This window comes from Pristiophorus japonicus, chromosome 6 (genome assembly GCF_044704955.1).
Source record: "Pristiophorus japonicus isolate sPriJap1 chromosome 6, sPriJap1.hap1, whole genome shotgun sequence".
NCBI classification, from domain to species: Eukaryota; Metazoa; Chordata; class Chondrichthyes; family Pristiophoridae; genus Pristiophorus; species Pristiophorus japonicus.
This window is the reverse complement of record NC_091982.1, coordinates 36,786,064-36,795,750: the sequence shown is the minus strand read 5'-3', so window position 1 is coordinate 36,795,750 and position 9,687 is coordinate 36,786,064.

Genomic DNA, 9,687 nt, shown 5'->3' with positions numbered 1-9,687 from the left:
ACCCTGGCATGCTGGATTAAATGAGAGGCACAGAAAAGCAAGAGTCACAATATTTTAACACAATAATTTTCAAAATTATTTTTTACCTTCCTTCAAACATGTTTACTACAGTATTCGGGTGACTCTCATCTAGTGTCCAACATATTTTTGTTTTCCTTTGTCTAGATTTGAACTGGCACAAATCTCTGCTTTCTCTCTCAAGCCGCAAACGAAGACACGGCTTCTGAGTGAAGCGATCATATTAAATGTTCGTTCTCCAGGTTGACTTCTCTCGTTGTCCTTGTTGGCCGGGCTGGTTGTCCGCGCGGATGTAGTTGGTGTAAGGGTCTTCCTCAGACTGTGCCCTGCGAGAGCGAGTGTAAGCCAGAATCAAGCCTCCCGCTAGAAAGGCGTAAAATGCCATGATGAGAAGGATGTAGAGGTAGGCATCCTGGCTGGCATCTTCGGCGGGAAGTCTCTTTGTGCAGGTGAGGTTTCCAAGATTTGTTGACGTTCTGTTCAACTGGATGAGAAGTCCTTGTAGGAGAGTTAGCAGCCGGTCATAATGCGAGCAGTTCATGCTCATAGCACTTTTACACAACTGAATATTGGGGTGGAAGTCCAGATAAGAGGCAGCAGACTTTATTCTTGCCGGTTCTTTGTTGCTTTTGCCATGGCGTTAACGGTCACCTTGCCCTGGTTGGAGGAGGTAATCTGTATGGGTTCTCCTAAAATTACAAATGCAGGTTCCTTAAAAAGTCCAAGACCGTTGCATCTGGCTTAAAAAAAAGAATTTAGGTGGTGGCTGCTTCTGATAAACTTTGCTTTTCTGGCTCTGATCAATGTCTGATCTCGACGTGACTGGAACAAAATCAGTGTAACAGCGCCACTACCGGCACGTTGCAGCCCGGAGTGTGATGTGTACCGCATCATATCCAGTGACCAAGAGATTCAACCCCCCCACCTCAGCGCCGCATCTGTTCCAGACATTCAGCAAAACACTGGCAGTCTCTCTGGCTAAATTCAAATGCTGCATCGATTTGCTAGCCTTTTAGAAGCAGCTGCAAGGTGACCTAATAGAAGTCTTTAAAATTATAAAAGGTTTTGATAGAGTGCATAGAGAGAGAGAGAGAGAATGTTTCCACTTGCAGAGAAAAGGATAACTAGAGGTTATCAATATGAGATAATCACCAAGAAATCCAATAGAGAATTCAGAAGAAACATCTTTATCCAGAGTGGTGAGAATGTGGAACTCGCTACCACAGGGAGTGGTTGAAGCGAATAGTATAGATGCATTTAAGGGGAGTCTTGACAATCAAATGAGGGAGAAGGGAATAGAGGGATAGATTTAGATGATGAAAGACGGGAGGAGGCTCGAGTGGAACATAAAACGCTGGCATGACTTGTGCCTTCCACCCTATTACAGACCTTCCCTTGTGTTCTTCCTCACCTCCCCCTCCCCTTTCCCTGCATCTGTACTTGCTTACAACCCGTTACATCTCCACCACCTTTTCAGGCAGTGCATTCCAAATCCTAACCATTTGCTGCGTAAAAAGGTTTTTCCTGATGTCGCCTTTGGTTCTTTTGCAAATCACCTTAAATCTGTGTCCCTGGTTCTCAACCTTTCTGCCAATGGGAACAGTTTATCTCTTTCTACCCTGTCCAGACCCGTCATGATTTTGAAACACCTTTATCAAATTTCCACTCACTCTTCTCTGCTCTAAGGAGAACAACCCCAGCTTCACCAGTCTGTCCACAGAACTGAAGTCCCTCATCCCTGGAATCATTCTTGTAAATCTTTTCTGCACCCTCTCTAAGGCCTTGCTAAAGTGCAGTGCCCAGAATTGGACACAATACGCCAGTTGAAACCAAACCATTTATACAGATTCATCATAATTTCCATGTTTTCGTACTCTATACCTCTATTCATGAAGCCCAGGAGCTTTTTTAACTGCTTTCTTAACCTGTCCTGCCATCTTCAACCAATTGTGCACATATACCCCTAGGTCTCTCTGTTCATGCACCCCCTTTAGAATTGTACCTGTTAGAAAGAATGAGGAGAGGAAATATAAACTATCAAAATGTATCACCTTGCACTTTTCTGCGTTACATTTCATCTGCCATGTGTACGCCCCTTCACCAGCCTCCTCACTGTTCACTATACTTCCAAGTTTTGTGTCATCTGAAAAATTTGAAATTGTGCCCTGTACACCCACATCAAAATCATTAATATATATATAAAGAAAAGCAGTGGTCCGAGACGAGCTCTGGAGAACACCACTGTATACCTTCCTCCAGTCTGAAAAACAACCGTTCACCGCTCTCTGTTTCCTGTCACTTAACCAATTTCTTATCCATGCTGCCACTGTCCCTTTTATTCCATGGGCTTCAACTTTGCTGGCAAGCCTATTATGTGGCTGTCAAACGCCTTTTGGAAATCCATATGTACGACGTCAACCGTATTGCCCTCATCAACCCTCTCTGTTACCTCATCAAAAAACTCGACCAAGTTGGTAAACACGATTTGCCTTTAACAAATCCGTGCTGGCTTTCCTTAATTAATCCACACTTATCAAAGTGACTGCTAATAGTGCGATGCTGTATTGATGTCAACAAGCTGTCTAAGCAGCCAATCACATTGCAGAATTCTCAGACAGGAAATGAGAAGCTGCTTTTATCCGGACTTTAAAAACATGTTATAAAGAGCTAAATAAAGATTGGGACTCTTGCAAGGAGATAAGATAGAAGCTGAAATATCATGAACATACTTTTTTTAAAGTTTTTTTTTTAAATTGTAATTTTTATCATAATGGAGAAATTTGACATTCCACAAATATAAAAATTAGTTTTTCAGAGCCAGAAAGTTTGTTTACCAATCAATACGCTGTTAAAACCAAAGTTACACTATTGCACCAAGGCTTAACATTTAATAGGGTATTTAACAGCAATATTACTGTGGTAAAGTCCTGTGGAATTCTCTACCACAGAAAGTTGTTGAGGCCAATTCACTAAATATATTCAAAAAGGAGTTATATGAAGTCCTTACTACTAGGGGGATCAAGGGGTATGGCGAGAAAGCAGGAATGGGGTACTGAAGTTGCATGTTCAGCCATGAACTCATTGAATGGCGGTGCAGGCTAGAAGGGCCGAATGGCCTACTCCTGCACCTATTTTCTATGTTTCTATGTTTCTATTTGTCAGTTTCACTGATTACCCCGATTGCCGGCTATGGGTGGGGCAGAGTTCACTGTGCATCCAGTTTAGAATAGTGAATGACTGACTTTAACTTCAGAATTTTCGTGTTTAGATGCATATGCACTAAATCCTGAAGTTAGCTAGTTCGCGGTTATTAGCCACGGCAAATTCTGGGCCAACGTATCAGCCGGCACATAATTTCCACCCCCGCCTCCCCTCCACACAGTTGAGTAAGTATCACTGTCTAGGCATACATAAGGGATGAACTTTGGAAGATAACCAGACCTGTGGAAATGTACTGCAGGAAACGTCAGTATCTTAAGAGCAGAGAAGAAACCTGGAGGCAAAAAAGTCTCGTTGACTCTGGAGATTCTGTTGTTGCTGTACTGGGTTTTGAAGTGCAAACTTTGTTCAAGGTATTTAATTTTTTTTTAAATAAAATTATAAAGCACAAGACACGGCCGGTTACAAGATCTTTCCTGATTGTAGATGTAGTAAAAGTCAATTAATAGAAGAAGCCTTACAGTTTCTCTAGAGAGGACAACAGATGCAAGAGGTTATGCAGCCAAACCGTTTGTGTGTACAGTAGGTTCACAGGCAGCTAAATATAATTACGCTATAGATTACATACACAGTTACAGCAGTAGGAATAGAGATTTGTCAGTTGGCACCTCATCCACAATTGCAGTTATTTCAACAAAAAAATCTTCAATTTGTTTTTCTCACCCATTCTGCTTTTTGGGATTGTACAATATAATATGACTAAGCCTTTGGATTGAGACCAACACTGGAAAGTCAGGGTTAGCAGAACTGGGACTGAGCAGATGGCTGAATGGTGCATAGTGCAAATACACATCAAGACTGGAAAGATAGGGTCAATAAAATTGGCCGGCTTTCGACTCAGCCAACAATTATGCGGATGTGGAGTATTGAGACTACCGGAGAGATGCTAATAGTAGGTAAATTTAAGGAATTAACCAACCATTTGGGCAATCATCAGTAACACAAAGCAAAGGTGTTGTAAGCCAACAAGTAGCAGCGCGAGTCCGGGGTGCGTGGTGAGGCCTATAAAGGCCCAACGTCGGAGGAGAAGCGGCAGTTCGAGCAGCGCGAGTCCGGGGTGCGTGGTGAGGCCTATAAAGGCCCAACGTCGGAGGAGAAGCGGCAGTTCGAGCAGCGCGAGTCCGGGGTGCGTGGTGAGGCCTATAAAGGCCCAACGTCGGAGGAGAAGCGGCAGTTCGAGCAGCGCGAGTCCGGGGTGCGTGGTGAGGCCTATAAAGGCCCAGCTTGTACAGCTCCAGCCAGGAGAAAAAGCAAAAAAGTAGAAAGGAATCAAAAGGTGACGTCATAGCCAAAGGGGTAAGTGATTGGCTGGTGATTGGTGAGTAGCTTTTCTTTTTCTTTTTTATATCAGTAAGTAACCTGTTAACATTGCTGTCACCAAATTAAGCGTATCTAAGGGTTAATCATGGCAGGAGAGCTCGGTCACGTGATATGCTCCTCCTGTACCATGTGGGAACTCAGGGACACTTCGGGTGTCCCTGACGACTACGTGTGCGGGAAGTGTATCCGCCTCCAGCTCCTGACGGACCATGTTGCGGATTTGGAGCTGAGGGTGGATTCATTCTTGAGCATCCATGATGCTTAGAATGACGTGAGTAGCACGTGTAGCGAGTTGGTCTTACCGCAGGTGAAGGGTCCACAGCCAGCTAGGGAATGGAAGACCAGCAGGAAGAGCAGTGCAAGGAAGGTAGTGCAGGGGTCCCCTGCGGTCATCCCCCTGTAAAACAGATACACTGCTTTGGGTACTGTTGAGGGGGATGACTCATCAGGGGAGGGCAGCAGCAGCCAAGTTCATGGCACTGTGACTGGCTCTGTTGCACAGGAGGGCAGGAAAAAGAGTGGGAGAGCGATCGTGATAGGGGATTCAATTGTAAGGGGAATAGATAGGCATTTCTGCGGCCGCAACCGAGACTCCAGGATGTATGTTGCCTCCCTGATGCAAGGGTCAAGGATATCTCGGAGCGGGTGCAGGACATTCTGAAAAGGGAGGGAGAACAGCCAGTTGTTGTGGTGCACATTGGTACCAACAACATAGGTTAAAAAAAGGGATGAGGTCCTACGAGACGAATTTAAGGAGCTAGGAGCTAAATTAAAAAGTAGGACCTCAAAAGTAGTAATCTCGGATTGCTACCAGTGCCACGTGCTAGTCAGAGTAGGAATCGCAGGATAGCGCAGATGGATACGTGGCTTGAGCAGTGGTGCAGCAGGGAGGGATTCAAATTCCTGGGGCATGGGAACGGGTTCTGGGGGAGGTGGGACCAGTACAAACTGGACGGTCTGCACCTGGGCAGGACCGGAACTAATGCCCTAGTGGAGTGTTTGCTAGTGCTGTTGGGGAGGAGTTAAATTAATATGGCAGGGGAATGGGAACCAATGCAGGGAGACAGAGGGAAACAAAATGGAGACAAAAGAAAAAGACAGAAAGGAGATGAGTAAAAGTGGAGGGCAGAGAAACCCACAGCAAAAAACATAAAGGGCCAATGTACAGCAAAATTCTAAAGGGTCAAAGTGTAATAAAAAGGCAAGCCTGAAAGCTCGGTGCTTCAATGCGAGGAGTATTCGGAACCCAGGAGAGGGCTCTGAGCTAGTTAGAGTGGGTGAGAGCGCAGATGAACAGGACCCCAAGAAAGAATGCAAAAGGCAGGATGCAATAGAGCAGAGTAGCACTGGGGTAAATGTAATCCACAAGGTGACAAGAAGGGACAATATGTATGAATATAAAGGGGCTGCAGGAGGGGTCAAAACTAAAAATCATGGTTTAAAAACTAGTATTAAAACACTTTACCTAAACACACGCAGCATTCAAAATAAAGTAAATGAGTTGACGGCACAAATCATTACAAATGGGTATGATTTGGTGGCCATTACAGAAACGTGGTTGCAGGGTGGCCAATACTGGGAATTAAACATACAGGGGTATCTGACAATTCGGAAGGATAGACAAGAAGGGAAAGGAGGTGGGGTAGCTCTGTTAATAAAGGATGATATCAGGGCAGTTGTGAGAGATGATATTGGCTCTAATGAACAAAATGTTGAATCACTGTGGGTGGAGATTAGAGATAGTAAGGGGAAAAAGTCACTGTTGGGCGTACTTTATAGGCTCCCAAATAATAACTTCACGGTGGGCGGACAATAATCAAGGGAATAATAGAGGCATGTGAAAAAGGAATGGCAGTAATTATGGGGAATTTTAACCTACATATCGATTGGTCAAATCAAATCGCACGGGGTAGCCTGGAGGAGGAATTCATAGAATGCATATGGGATTGTTTCTTAGAACAATATGTTACAGAACCTACAAGGGAGCAAGCTATCTTAGATCTGGTCCTGTGTAATGAGGCAGGAATAATAAACGATCTCCTAGTAAAAGATCCTCTCGGAATGAGTGATCACAGTATGGTTGAATTTGTAATACAGATTGAGGGTGAGGAAGTAGTGTCTCAAACGAGCGTACCCTGCTTAAACAAAGGGGACTACAGTGGGATGAGGGCAGAGTTAACTAAAGTAGACTGGGAACACAGACTAAACGGTGGCACAATTGAGGAACAGTGGAGGACTTTTAAGGAGCTCTTTCATAGTGCTCAACAAAAATATATTCCAGTGAAAAAGAAGGGCAGTAAGAGAAGAGATAACCAGACGTGGATAACCAAGGAAACAAAGGAGAGAATCAAATTAAAAACTAATGCGTATAAGGTGGCCAAGGTTAGTGGGAAACTTGAAGATTGGGAAAATTTTAAACGACAGCAAAGAATGACTAAGAAAGCAATAAAGAAAGGAAAGATAGATTACAAAAGTAAACTTGCGCAAAACATAAAAACAGATCGTAAAAGCTTTTACCGATATATAAAACGGAAGAGAGTGACTAAAGTAAATGTTGGTTCCTTAGAAGATGAGAAGGGGGATTTAATAATGGGAAATGTGGAAATGGCTGAGACCTTAAACAATTATTTTGCTTCGGTCTTCACAGTGGAAGACACAAAAACCATGCCAAAAATTGCTGGTCACAGGAATGTGGGAAGGGAGGACCTTGAGATAATCACTATCACTAGGGAGGTAGTGCTGGACAGGCTAATGGGACTCAAGGTAGACAAGTCCCCCGGTCCTGATGAAATGCATCCCAGGGTATTAAAAGAGATGGCGGAAGTTATAGCAGATGCTTTCGTTATAATCTACCAAAATTCTCTGGACTCTGGGGAGGTACCAGCGGATTGGAAAGCAGCTAATGTAACGCCTCTGTTTAAAAAAGGGGGCAGACAAAAGGCAGGTAACTATAGGCCGGTTAGTTTAACATCTGTAGTGGGGAAAATGCTTGAAGCTATCATTAAGGAAGAAATAACGGGACATCTAGATAGGAATAGTGCAATCAAGCAGATGCAACATGGATTCATGAAGGGGAAATCATGTTTAACTAATTTACTGGAATTCTTTGAGGATATAACGAGCATGGTGGATAGAGGTGTACCGATGGATGTGGTGTATTTAGATTTCCAAAAGGCATTCGATAAGGTGCCACACAAAAGGTTACTGCAGAAGATAAAGGTACGCGGAGTCAGAGGAAATGTATTAGCATGGATCGAGAATTGGCTGGCTAACCGAAAGCAGAGAGTCGGGATAAATGGGTCCTTTTCGGGTTGGAAATCGGTGGTTAGTGGTGTGCCACAGGGATCGATGCTGGGACCACAACTGTTTACAATATACATAGATGACCTTGAAGAGGGGACAGAGTGTAGTGTGACAAAATTTGCAGATGACACAAAGATTAGTGGGAAAGCGGGTTGTGTAGAGGACACAGAGAGGCTGCAAAGAGATTTAGATAGGTTAAGTGAATGGGCTAAGGTTTGGCAGATGGAATACAATGTCGGAAAATGTGAGGTCATCCAACTTGGGGTAAAAAAAACAGTAAAAGGGAATATTATTTGAATGGGGAGAAATTACAACATGCTGCGGTGCAGAGGGACCTGGGGGTCCTTGTGCATGAATCCCAAAAGGTTAGTTTGCAGGTGCAGCAGGTAATCAGGAAGGCGAATGGAATGTTGGCCTTCATTGCGAGAGGGATGGAGTACAAAAGCAGGGAGGTCCTGCTGCAACTGTACAGGGTATTGGTGAGGCCGCACCTGGAGTACTGCGTGCAGTTTTGGTCACCTTACTTAAGGATATACTGGCCATGGAGGGGGTACAGAGACGATTCACTAGGCTGATTCCGGAGATGAGGGGGTTACCTTATAAAGATAGATTGCGTAGACTGGGTCTTTACTCGTTGGAGTTCAGAAGGATGAGGGGTTATCTTATTGAAACATTTAAAATAATGAAAGGGATAGACAAGATAGAGGCAGAGAGGTTGTTTCCACTGGTCGGGGAGACTAGAACTAGGGGGCACAGCCTCAAAATACGGGGGAGCCAATTTAAAACCGAGTTGAGAAGGAATTTCTTCCTCCAGAGGGTTGTGAATCTGTGGAATTCTCTGCCCAAGGAAGCAGTTGAGGCTAGCTCATTGAATGTATTCAAATCACAGATAGATAGATTTTAACCAATAAGGGAATTAAGGGTTATGGGGAGCGGGCTGGTAAGTGGAGCTGAGTCCACGGCCAGATCAGCCATGATCTTTTTGAATAGCGGAGCAGGCTCGAGGGGCTAGATGGCCTACTCCTGTTCCTAATTCTGATGTTCTTATATAAATATATCTGGATTTAAAATATCAATGAGATAACAAAACAAAATGCCGCAGCCCTTTTTTTTAAACTCTTATTTAAACCTCACATTTTAATATGATTTAATAGAATGACAGGAAAAAAACTACTGGGGCAGATTTTTATTATTATTGTAGTTATAGGAAAGGTCCAAATAGATCAACCAAATTTTAGACACTTCAACCTCATTATATCCTAATCATCTATTGCTGTAGAAGCACAACCTAGTTGTATTGCACATTAGAACAAAATCATACCAATGAATCACTAACAGCACTACAATGGTTGAAGGTGATTGTGTCTGAAAGGTATATAGAGGGAGATATTTGCAAAAACACAAACTCCACAATAATAACTTAACAGCAGTCAATATGGATTCAAAAGGGGGAGATCCTGCCTGATTAACCACCCAAAGGGTAGAAAGCAGATATCTCAGGAGTTATGCTGGGGTAGGGGAAAATTACTAAGTTGAGCCCCATAAATCAACATTGGGATCACTATGGTTTGTAATTTATATCATTGATTTGGACTTAAGAATCCAATGCAAATTGGTCAAAAGATTTGTTGATACCAAATTAGGAGGGGCAGTGGAATCAGAGAAGGTAGTTCATAAATTACTGAAATGGCTGTACAAAATATGTAAGTGGGCAGAACAATGCCAGATAACATTTAATGTAGGTAAGTATAAATGACTGCACATATGATGAGAAAATGGACAAATTGTATTGAAATTGCTAAGGATGAAGATCAAAGACACCTAGGA